The sequence below is a fragment of the Eriocheir sinensis genome, chromosome 21 (genome assembly GCF_024679095.1).
Source record: "Eriocheir sinensis breed Jianghai 21 chromosome 21, ASM2467909v1, whole genome shotgun sequence".
Classification (NCBI taxonomy): Eukaryota; Metazoa; Arthropoda; class Malacostraca; order Decapoda; family Varunidae; genus Eriocheir; species Eriocheir sinensis.
In genome coordinates this window covers 12,493,189-12,505,386 of record NC_066529.1, presented here as the reverse complement: position 1 = coordinate 12,505,386, position 12,198 = coordinate 12,493,189, and the positions used below count along the sequence as shown (strand labels likewise).

Here is a 12,198-nt window from a genome sequence, read left to right as displayed (position 1 = left end):
TAGTAGTAGTAGTAGTAGTAGTAGTAGTAATAGTTGTAGTAGTAGTAGTAGTAGTAGTAGTAGTAGTAGTAGTAGTAGTAATAGTACTAAGGAATGAAATCTCCAAAAACAGAGAAGGAAAACAGAGAGACACTCTGAGTGACCTAATGAGAGAACTCCCAGAAGACACAAGGAGGAGGACAGATGTTGCACAGGAAGTGGGCGCTTCAAACTGGCTAACCACACTACCTATCAGGGCAAAAGGCTTCAACTTAAACAAAAAAGAATTTACTGATGCCCTTGCCCTCAGGTATGGCTGGCCAGTGGATGGGCTCCCAAACATGTGTGGCTGTGGCTCACCCTTCAACCAAAATCATGCCATGACATGCAAGAGAGGAGGTTTCGTCTGCATGAGACATGATGAAGTAAGAGACGTAACAGCTCAGATGCTGAAAGAAGTCTGCCACGACGTGACTGTGGAACCCATGCTGCTCCCTCTGCAAGGCGAACACCTCGCCAGACGCACCGCTAATGTTTCGAACGAAGCACGAGTGGATGTTAGCGCCAGAGGGTTTTGGACTCGTGGACAAAGGGCATATTTTGACATAAGGATCTTTGATCCCATGGCCCATTGCCACAGAGACCTGACCCTTGATGCAGCCCACAGAAGAAACGAACAAGAACAGAGCATATGAAGAAAGAATACAGAATGTGGACCAGGGCTCCTTCACCCCGGTAGTATTCACGACGGCAGGAGGGATGGGACCAAGGGCGCAGAGCTTCTACGCAAGACTCGCCGAAACACTGGCGGATAAGAAACAACAACCAAGAAGCAGTGTGGTCGCCTGGATGAGATGCAGGCTGTCCTTCTCCCTCCTGAGGTCAGCCTTGGTCTGCCTGAGAGGAACCAGGTCACCTGCACCCAAAACCACCCGCATTGCTGACCTGGACTTTGAGGCGACGGTGGTTGATAGTCGTATCAACCACAAGCTCTGTTAGCTTAAAAATAAAATGTTTAGTAAAGTTTGTAATATCAAATAAAGATGGTTGTCGGCCACAGTCATTGGCGGGGTGGGGCCAATGAATTGCTTTGTGAAAGGATATTAGAAAATATACCGCTCACAACGCAACTCTAATAGATGGAGGCCCGAATAAAAAAAAAGTAGTAGTAGTAGTAGTAGTAATATTATTACTGATAATAAGATTAAGAAGAAGAAAGGAGAGGAAGGTGAAAAAAGAAAGTAAATAAAATAGGAACAATCAGAAAAGAACAAAAAGTCGAAAAGAAGATGACATATCATTATAGTTATCGCTCATCGTACACCATCGTCGTAATTTAATCAGAGAAGCTCGCAAAAGGAAATCAAGGAAAATAAAAAAAACGGAAAAAGAAACGAGAACGAGGTGTTTGATCCCTGGCAGAAAATGTTTATTCCAGTCAGGGACAAAACGCGTATAATATTCAGCGATCCTGATCAATATCACAACACCTGTATGCGCACACACACACACACACACACACACACACACACACACACACACACACACACACACAATGAGCTCTGCCTCCTTCACTTAGTTTGAGCACTCAAAAAACTTGCATCGTATTACCGTCACAGGCGAGTAAGACTAACGATCGAGTTCTCGTCATCAACTTTCATCACGTATGCACACCGCCGTAGACACATTTTTCAAAGATAAAGAAAATTGCACGCCATGAACACCTCCCCATGTCACCCTCTTTGTATGCCTGATATTGCCTCTTTTCTTCTATGGCTCCCACAACGCTTATACACCCAGAAGGGGAATTAAAAAGTTGCACAGATCCTCCCTAGCTCATCCAAACTTAAACACTATTACAACGATGAGGAACACAAACAAAAGTATCCGCACGGATCGCTTTTCACTCATAAAACTTTGAACACTGTAACCCGGCTGTTTTACCTCACTTTACATACGTTGTTTCACTGTAACTATCAGTTCTTTCTTAATGCACAACAGTATTAGTATAGCCAACAACTCTCCCCACCGTCTCACAAAGGCTGGGTTGTGTCAAGCTTGGAGGAGGCTGTGATGGGAGGCCACAGGCGATGGTATTACACAGCGTCACACGTGTTATCAGCCGTTATCTTTTATCAGGCCATGCGGTTAACATTCACGTGGCCAGACACACGTATGTGAAAATTCCGATGTAGATCCAATACCATTAGGGGGCCACGGTGGCCTGTAGAGGGTAGAGTTGGGCTCCCGATCGAGCTCACCGTGGTTTGATCCCCTCCCTCGGTCAGTTGTTAGCGGGATAGGGTATACAAGCACTCATACTTTCCACGCACCATACGTGACTGGAACAGCCTCCCTCATCAGATTTTAGACTGCGGTACAATAGACTCATTCAGAAAACAAATACAAACTCACTTGTCACCACAACACACCAACACTAACAATTACACTTGATTCACTTCCCTCCCCTGCACACTCTGCTCCCCCGTCCCCCCAACATCCAACACAAATATGCGTGTTATGCACCTGTACAGGTGCCCTGCGCATCACAAATCCAGATCCAGATCCAGATGTTGTACCTGTGCTTCCTGTCAGTCAAATCTATGTATACGCATTCCGCTCGTCAAAAACGAGAGAAAAAACTCACCCAGTTCATTTATTCACCCTGCAAACACCTGTATTTTTTTTTTTTTTTACGTCGTTGCCTGTTGCGCCGGTAGGCATCTTCCTGGTGGGGCCTGATGGTCGGCCCAAGGCTTCTTCCAGGTGGGGCCTGATGGTCGGCCCAGCCCGTTCTGGCGCAGGCGAGTGTTTATAGTGGCGCCATCTTGCATTGGCTCATGCTGCCCCCAGGAACTCGTTCTTGATTCGCTTGGACGGCTTCCTCTAGAGTCCGGGTTGATGGGTGGTCTTCAGGACAGCATGTGGGTAGTTTTAAGCCACTCGGCGGTGACTGAAAAATCCGAGTGGTAGCGTGGGGATTCGAACCCGCGTCGTCCATCACGCGGTGAATGTGGGCCCAGTACGCTACCAGTTCGGCCACCGCCTACCCTATATGCACCTGTATGTATGCACCTGTATGCCCTCATATACACCGTGGGTGATCTCATGTCATCTTCGTCATCTAATGGTGTTTAAGAACTGTAGTGTTGCCTGTAACTTATCACTGGCATGTATCAAACTTTATCATTGACTTTATGGAATTGTCTGTCTGCAAGATTTGATCAGAAATGAACTTCGTTCTCAGATAGTTTTTAGTGGTATACTGGGCTGCATTTACTACCCAATGTTGCAGATTCATCATGTGGTGGTGAAACCTGTCCCAATACAAGACTTTTGCGTACTTTGATGTATAGTAGACAGCGCAACTTTCATTGTTGTGGTATCAATTAACTCCTGAGACAAAAGTAATCCCAAATGCATTTAAAACAGAATAAGGCCTGTAAACATACACTCATTGGTTCTATCAAATAATGTTAAACAATAAATCCCAAATGATTTCTATAAAGTAAATAGCTGTGTAAGGCCGAAGAGTCGGTTTTAGCCACGGCAGGACGCTGCCAAGGAAGTTTTGCAGCCAAAAGGTGAAGTTTTGCAAGGGAGTTTTTTTTCGGGAGTAGGCAGTTAGACAGCTGCCAAATCGGGAGCAAGCTACTCCCGGTGAGATATAAACAGGAAGCGAGGGGGTGCTGCAAGCCTATCAAAGACTCTCCCGTGTCCTCACTTTCCGGTTCCCTGTGTCTCACTAACACCAGAGAGTAGTTCAGCCTGCTCTCTACAGACAAATTATCTTACTCCCCACACCACACTACATACACGCTACACACACACTATTTTCTCTTTTTTTTTTATTAAATTCAAAATTCATGAGTACGAAGGAACAGGAAGCCTCGGGGTTCCTGCTGGGGGGTGGAGGGGGGGCATAAATGCCCCCAGATCTGACTCCCTTTTTGGTGCAGACAATAAGAGGTGTCCTAATAACTTTCCCAACTTTCCGCGTGGAGCCCGTCCAGAGAACTGATGAACTCAAAAAAAAAAAAAGTTAACTTTTGGATCCGGGGTAGGGGTGGTGGTGCCAGTCCAGTGATGTTGAATATCCTACATATCATGAAAATATGAAATAGAAGTACTAAGCTACAAAATAACATATACAAGAATTCGTTGTGGTTAATGCTGTCCATATGTTTGTCAACAAATGATGAGCGATGGACTGACTACTCGTTCAACGCAAGGCCATGGGGCAACGCAGGATGGTTCAACGCTAGGTAAATATAGTCTACGGATGTTTTTTTATACGGATGTTTTTACCTAGGGTTCGACGTACGTTCACGTGATCGGAGCAAGAGTCCAGCGGGCTTTTTTGTTGTTGTTTCTTTTGTTTTTTCCCTTGAACTGCCTCCGAGCTGCGCCTCCCTTGCTGTAAAAAACTAAATTATAAAAGTTATTCCGGAGCTGCTGTTGTTCTCTACTGCAGGCCGGTGCACCTCGTAGTTGGTAACTCCATCATCACCTCCGTCAGACGTGACGGTCGTGACCACAGACTTACATACGTGTATGCAATTAAGTCTGTGGACGTGACAGAGGCCATGTGTGTGTGTGTGTGTGTGTGTGTGTGTGTGTGTGTGTGTGTGTGTGTGTGTGTGTGTGTGTGTGTGTGTGTGAATGGGCTCAGTTCGTGTAGGTTGTGCACAATTAGGGTAAGGTGGGGTAAGTTGCCCCCCTCAAGAGAGATTGGCTGTTGTAGCCACATTTTTCCAATAGAATTTTGAAAAAAAAGTTCTGTTGAAATCTTAGGCTAAGGCCTATCTATGGTATATATTATATCCACTCATTATGATTTACACCTTATTATAGTGACAATTTAAAAAAAGATAATAAAGGGGGCTTCTTACCCCGCATGTAGGGTAAAACGCCCACTGGGTAGGCCTTTTACCCCACTCTGACTTCCAATAATAAAACTCACAGAAACATAAGGAAAATATTTTTTACACATTATAAAAATATAAAATATATTCCCTTTTTGAAAACTATATCCTATAAATCTCTCTTGATGTGAAATATAGGAACACAGTCAAATTTGTGTCTCCTAATGAATAATGTAAAACTAAACAATTAATTAATTTTCTAAAAGGTATCCCCTTCTTTTACACTAGTAATATTAGACTAGCTTCCCTTTCTTCTGAATTTTTGTAACAAGAGGAACATCTACTTTCATGAAAAATATATGGAACTAAATATTTAATTAATTTGATAAAATATGTCCTTTCTGTTGAATATTGATATCTGAAACGGTTAAAAACATCAACTTCCTTATAGTCTCAAACTCAAAAGTGTTCACTTATGGATGCCTTTCAAAAACTTAAACAAATTCTATTTATAGCAATACTGTAATGCCAAATCAGACTCGCAGTTTTGACATACGTACAGATCTAGGCCTACTCCAGTTGTGCATTCTGCATGTGACCAATTTTTACAACCCCGACATTGGACCCATTTTTTTGAAGGTCTGCTATTAGCAAATAGTTCCCCACACATCAAACAAGGCCATTTGCCAATTTGCTGACAATGGGGTAAAAGGCCCACATGTGGGGTAAAAGGCCTCCATGTGGGCAACTTACCCCAAAGGCACAGGGGCCCTCTTACTCTGGCAACTCATATATACACAAAATGTCACCATCTTTCCTACAAGTAAGTAGGCAGAGTATAATCACATGCAATATGGTCTAGACATCTTAGAGCAACTATCCATAGCTATCAGGCTAACTCTACAGTTCTTTGTCGTTAATTAGGTATCATTGAAATCACTGAAAACTTACAAGAAATTAGTCAAAAAGAAGAAATATCCCCTTGTGGCCAGAGCAACTGTCCATTGTTTACTCCAATAGTTCCTATGAGCACAGAAAGTTGGCGTTGCCTATTTGATCATGTGACTGGATGAGAAAAGAAAGAAAGAAAGACAAAACCAAGGGGGGCCTTTCACCCCAGGGGGGCATCTTACCCCACCTTACCCTATTAAGTGTACTGTGCACACATATATTTAGATAAAGCTTCATTAATTATTTAGTGTCAATTGATTGATTGATTGATAATTTATTGTTGCAGTTATTATTGTTATGCCGGACGTGTTACTTGGGTTCCGTGTCGCCGTCAGGAGACTCCGTGGGAGGGAGATATGTAAACACTTCGCACATCTTCTGTAGTTTAATATTCTTCCTTAGTAGTACACTTCACTTTGACTCTTCACTTACCACTAGCTTACTATGACTGGGACTGGACTCCTCTCGCCCTCTTCTCCTATATATATCCAGAACAGTACAGTCTAGAATGTTACAGTATATTTTAGATCATACAAGAACATGTAGCAAAAGTATGTGCGAGTTGGCAACACTTCCCGCCTGGCGCCTGGCCGCGCCCCGCGGGGCGCGGACGAGGCTTTGCTCCCCGCCCCCCTGCTCGCTCTTCCCGGAGCCTTCTAGAGCCCCATGGACGCCGGGGGAAGCTTCCAGCACAACACTATCCCCCCCTCTTAATTGTGATCGTCCCGATCACACACTTAACTATATACAAACATAAGAGAATTAATCAAAAACATAATAATCGTCGTATCGCTGTGGACGCCTGCGTTGTCTCTGTCTTCTGCTCGGTGTCTCCTGCGCGTCTATCTCCTGGTGCGCCTCGTCGTCGTCCGCTTCTTGGGGTGTCCCTGGAACATCTGCCGAAGCCGGGAGGTTATCTCCCTCGGCTGAAAGGTCCAGAAGGCCTATGTCGTCGTCGACCTCCTCTCGGTCCTGGACGTCCCTTGCGTTTTCGTCGGCTGCTGGTTGTCTGTAGTTGTTCCAGGTGTAGTTTCCCGGACCGTGGTACCTCCATAGGCGGTTGACGTGGACAACTTTCGGCTTGGTCCTTTCCGTTCTCCGGATTCGATAAGTCACGTCGGAGAGGCGTTCTAGCACAGTAAAAGGGCCTTCCCAGGGGCTTTGTAACTTCGGAGACTGTCCTTTCTTCCTCTGTGGGTTGTAAAGCCAGACTTGGTCTCCTTCCTTGAAGTCAACGTGGCTTGCCCTCATATTGTAACCGCGCTTCATGGCCTCCCCGGAGAACTTCAAGGCACCACGGACTTGATGGTGCACCTCTTCCAGCCGTTCCTCTAGTTGACGGGCAAAACTGGAGGCGTCCCTTGGAAGGCTTTCCCCAGGAGGCCTTCCTGTCAGTAGGTCCACCGGCAATCGCAGCTCACGTCCAAACATCAGCTTTGCCGGTGAATACCCCGTAGTCTCGTGGGCGGCAGACCTGTAGGCCATGAGAAGCGCAGGCAGCTTCTGATCCCATGAAGACTGATCATTGTTGCACTGCTTGGCCAACTCCTGGCCCAACGCCCAATTAAACCTCTCCACCATTCCATCTGACTGTGGGTGCAGAGGGGTGGTCCGGGTCTTCTTGATACCCAGAAGCTTGCAGCACTCAGCAAGGACTGTTGACTCAAAATTCCTTCCCTGGTCGGAATGGAGCTCGTTAGGCACACCGAAGCGACAGAAGAACTCCTCCACCAAAACCTTGGCGATGGTAGTGGCTTCCTGGTCGGGGATGGCGTAGGCTTCCGGCCACTTGGTGAAGTAATCCATTGTGACGCAAATGTACCTATTTCCGTTCGTCGTCAGAGGCAAGGGTCCTGCCATATCCACTGCCACCCGTTCCATGGGGGCTCCAACCTGGTATAGTTGCAATGGGGCACGGTGACGCTTCTTGGGGCCCTTCTTTGCACAGCACACCTCACACGCGCGACACCATTCTTCCACGTCCTTCCTCATGCCAACCCAGTAGAACCTTTGGCGCAGGCGACTCAGTGTCTTCTTTACCCCAAGGTGTCCGCTGGTGATGCTGTCGTGCATTTCTTTCAAGACGCCTTCCCGGGACTTCACAGGTAGCACCGTTGACCAGTAGTGGTCAAGACCATCATGAGAGACCCAGCGTCGCTGCAACACCCCGTCGTCTATCCGAAGAGTGTCCCACTGAGTCCAGTAATTCTTGATGGTAGGGCTTTCTCTCGAGATTACTTCCCACCCAGGTCGCGTTGACGACTGACTCAGCCACTCCATAATTGGTCTCAGATCTCGGTCCTCCCGCTGCAGTTTTCCCAAGTCTTCCCATTGCACCTCCGCTGTCTGTTCCACTGTAGTGCGGCGGCACATATTCTGGACGCTTTCCCTCTGGAGGCAATGTTGACACTCAGGTAGGCAAGGGCGCCGGCTCAAGCTGCCCGCGTTACCGTGTGTTAGCCCAGATTGGTGCACAATAGTGTAGTGATGCTGCTCTAGTTTACCTATCCAGCGAGCAAGCTGGCCCTCAGGGTTTTTCAGTGACTTCAGCCACCGCAATGCAGCGTGATCCGTGCTGATGGTGAAAGTTGCACCGTACAGGTAAGCATGGAAAAAGTCAAGGCTCTTGACTACTGCCAGGAGTTCTTTCCGGGTCACGCAATAGTTTTTCTCGGCTGGAGTGAGCTTCTTGCTGAAGTAGGCCACAACCCGTTCCATGTCGGCACATGCCTGGGACAGCACTCCACCAATCCCCTCATCACTGGCATCACAATCCAGTATAAAAGGCTTAGAGGGGTCTGGGTAGGTGAGTACGGGCGAGCTGATGAGGGCCTCCTTGAGCTTCTCAAAGGCAACCTGAGTTTCCGCTGTCCACTCAAACTTGCGCCCCTTCTTCGTCAGGAGGTGCAGTGGTGCAGCAATCGTAGCGAAGCCTTTCACAAACCTGAGGTAGTATGAGCACAACCCGAGGAAGCTCCGCAGCTCCTTCACGTTGGTGGGTGTCGGCCAGTCCCTTACCGCAGCCACCTTCTCAGGATCAGTGCGTACTCCAGCCTCGCTCACGATGTGTCCCAAGTATTGGACCTCCTTTTGGAACAGACAGCATTTCTTCGGGCTGAGCTTAAGGTGTGCAGCTCTAAACTGGGCGAAAACCTCTGATAGCCTTTCCATCTCCTGCTCGAAGGTCTGGCCAAAGACAATCACGTCGTCGAGGTAGATGAGTGCCGTCTTCCAGTGAAGTCCCTCCAGCACCCTCTCCATCAGCCGCTCAAACGTGGCCGGCGCGTTGCACAGGCCAAAGGGCATGACCTTAAACTGCCACAGGCCTTGACCGTAGGAGAAGGCTGTTTTCTCTTTGTCCTGCTCCGCCATTTTGACTTGGTGATACCCAGACTTCATATCCAGTGTTGAAAACCACTTGGAGCCCACCAAGGCGTCGAGCGTGTCGTCGATCCGTGGGAGTGGGTATGAATCCTTGATGGTGAGATCGTTGAGGGCTCGGTAGTCCACGCAGCACCTGAGGGAACCGTCCTTTTCCCTGACGAGCACTACAGCAGACGCCCAAGGGCTGCTGGACCGCTCGATTAACCCCTGTTGCCGGAGATCATCCATTACCTCATCCATCTCCTTGCGACGGGCTGGTGCCATCCTTCGAGGAGCTTGCTTCACTGGGCGGTGGCTACCTGTGTCGATGTGGTGCTCTACCAGGTCCGTACACCCCAAGTCCAGGTCTCCTGTGGAAAACACATCTGCATTCCTCACGAGAAGCTCCCTGAGCTGTTCCACTTGGGGCTCCTCTAGACACTTGGAGCTCCTGTCAAACAGGTCGCGCAGGTAGTCGGGCAGCTCCTCCTGGGGCTTCGTTAGGGTTCTCCTGCAGACACAGGTTCTTGGTTTCTGGTCGATCTCTTGGCACAACCCCACCATGGTCCCTTGTTTTATTTTCTTTGGGCTGAAGGAGACATTGACCACGACGACAGGCACTTCCGCTGCAGTAAGGTCTGCCAAAGTACTGCCTACAATCACCCCGTTTTCTACCGGACATCGACTTCCACTCTCTACCACACACAGACTAGCCGGGGGGGCACCCGTAATTTGACAGGGTAACAGCATCTCTGACCTCGGAGGAATAATGGTGGTGCGCTTGACTGTCACTGGTAGGCCTTCCTTGTGCACAATCGTCAGTGGCACCCTCCTTCCTCCTACAGTCAGCTGCTTAGCGCGAAAGTCCAGCTCGCACCTGTGGGAGACAAGATAATCCATACCTAGGATGCAGGGGTCATCCATGTCAGCCACGTACACAGAGAGAAACTCTTCCTTTCCTCCGAGCTCAAACTTCACGTCCACTGGGCCTCTGAGCTCTGCATAGTGTCCAGTGACTCCGCACAGTCGAAGTGACGTCTTAGGAAGCCGACGATGACTCACCACGTCAGGCCGCACAAATGTGCGTTCCGAGCCTGTGTCGACGACCACAGGCCACAACACTCCGTCAACCTTGCCCTCCACTTGGCAGCTCGACATGGTGGTTTTCCTGCACATTGATATCTTCGGGGCATGTACAGGACAGACCGGTCGTTGCCCCCGTGAACCAGTCCTCCTTAGTTTCCCGAGTGGTGGTCCCTCGCCGGGGGCACATTTTTCCGACACTCATTCTTCAAGTGCCCCTTTTCTCCACAGGTCCAGCACTTGGGTCCTTCTCTGGGCTTCATAGCACCACCTTCATATTCCTTCTTCCTCTTATAGCATTCGTTCTCCTTGTGCCCAACCTTCTCGCAGTACCAGCACGTTCCTTGGAACCTGTCTGTGTCGCTGACAGCGCCCTTTCGTGCCCTAAAGTCAGAAGTCGAGTCGTCCCTGAAGCTTGACAAGCTAGACCTAACATAGGACTCAAACTCCATGGCACGTGCCAGAGCTTCCTGCATTGATGTTGGCTTAGTTTGGTTCACTTGTATCTTCAGCTGAGGGCTGTCCAGGGCATCGATGAATTGATCACGCAGCAAAACCGTCAGCAGGTCAGGGGTGGCACCTGGGTATGCCTTGTGCGCCATGCTCTCAAGGTCCTGAGCGAGTTCCTGAAGAGACTCGCCGCGCCTCCTGTTGCGGGTTCTGAACCCAACCCTGAAGAGCTCGTTCTGGTGCTTGGTCCCATATCGTTGCTCCAGCGCCTGTGCCAGCCCGCTGTAGCTGCCCTTTGTCGCATTGTCGAGCTGAGCAAGGACCTCCAGCGCCGCCCCTTTCAGGCTAGTGGCCAGCTGTACCGCGCACTCTTGGTCATCCCATCCGTTCCGAGCTGCCAACAGCTCAAACTGAGCGCGGCAAGCCTCCCAGGAGACCTTGCCATCAAACTCCTGAGGCTTCTTTCTAACAGGCGAACCCAGCAGACTCATGGGGCTGGTGGAACTTCTTGCGGGGATAAACTCAGGCGAAACAGGGCTCAAACTACCCCGGACTTGCGTAGGAGAAGCATCTTGGGTACAACTAGCCCCTGCAGGCACTGGCTGTCCGTTTCCAGCCAAGCAGTCTTCAAGGGCCTTCACTCTGTTACTTACATCACAAACTGCCTGTTCAGTACGGTTCACCTTTCCCTGCACTTCTAATATTTCTTTGTGTGTCGTCTCTCGTACCACCTCCATCTCTTGTTGAAGATTTGTGTGTTCTTTCTCCACTTCTATCAGGCGTTGTCCCAAGTTCGTGGTCACATCAGTCATTTCTCTTCGCACTGATTCACTTCCATCTTGTACTGCTTTTAGCTGTAGCTGTAATCCTGTGAAGCGATCTTCTAGCTGTCCTTTGAGTTCTTGGTGTGCTTTTTCTTGTCGTTCTTTGAGTTCCTGGAGTGCTCTTTCTTGTTGTTGCTGTGCTCTTTCTTGTTGTTGCTGTGCTCTTTCTTGTTTCTCCCCCTGTAGTCTCAAGGCTTCCAAAAGTTCAGTCAACATGTCGTCCCTCTGGGCAGCTTGGGAACGAGTCTCCATGGCGAAAAACAAATGGCTACATCCCTGACGCCAATGTTATGCCGGACGTGTTACTTGGGTTCCGTGTCGCCGTCAGGAGACTCCGTGGGAGGGAGATATGTAAACACTTCGCACATCTTCTGTAGTTTAATATTCTTCCTTAGTAGTACACTTCACTTTGACTCTTCACTTACCACTAGCTTACTATGACTGGGACTGGACTCCTCTCGCCCTCTTCTCCTATATATATCCAGAACAGTACAGTCTAGAATGTTACAGTATATTTTAGATCATACAAGAACATGTAGCAAAAGTATGTGCGAGTTAGCAACACTTCCCGCCTGGCGCCTGGCCGCGCCCCGCGGGGCGCGGCCGAGGCTTTGCTCCCCGCCCCCCTGCTCGCTCTTCCCGGAGCCTTTTAGAGCCCCATGGACGCCGGGGGAAGCTTCCAG

The 12,198-nt window shown here is 48.8% G+C and overlaps 1 protein-coding gene across 5 annotated transcripts in view; it reads right to left on the bottom strand.

Moving 5' to 3' along the window:
• Window positions 1-2,105, bottom strand: part of LOC127001695 (monocarboxylate transporter 9-like) — a 25,424-nt gene extending 23,319 nt beyond the window's left edge. Inside the window, exon 1 of one of the 5 annotated variants that reach the window (XM_050866728.1) lies at window positions 2,009-2,105. The gene's annotated coding sequence lies outside the window, so the exon portion shown is untranslated. Of the gene's footprint in view, window positions 1-1,923 lie in introns of all 5 variants that reach the window. The other 4 variants (XM_050866729.1, XM_050866727.1, XM_050866731.1 and 1 more) reach the window with 4 other exon arrangements.
• Window positions 2,106-12,198: the final 10,093 nt, after the last annotated feature.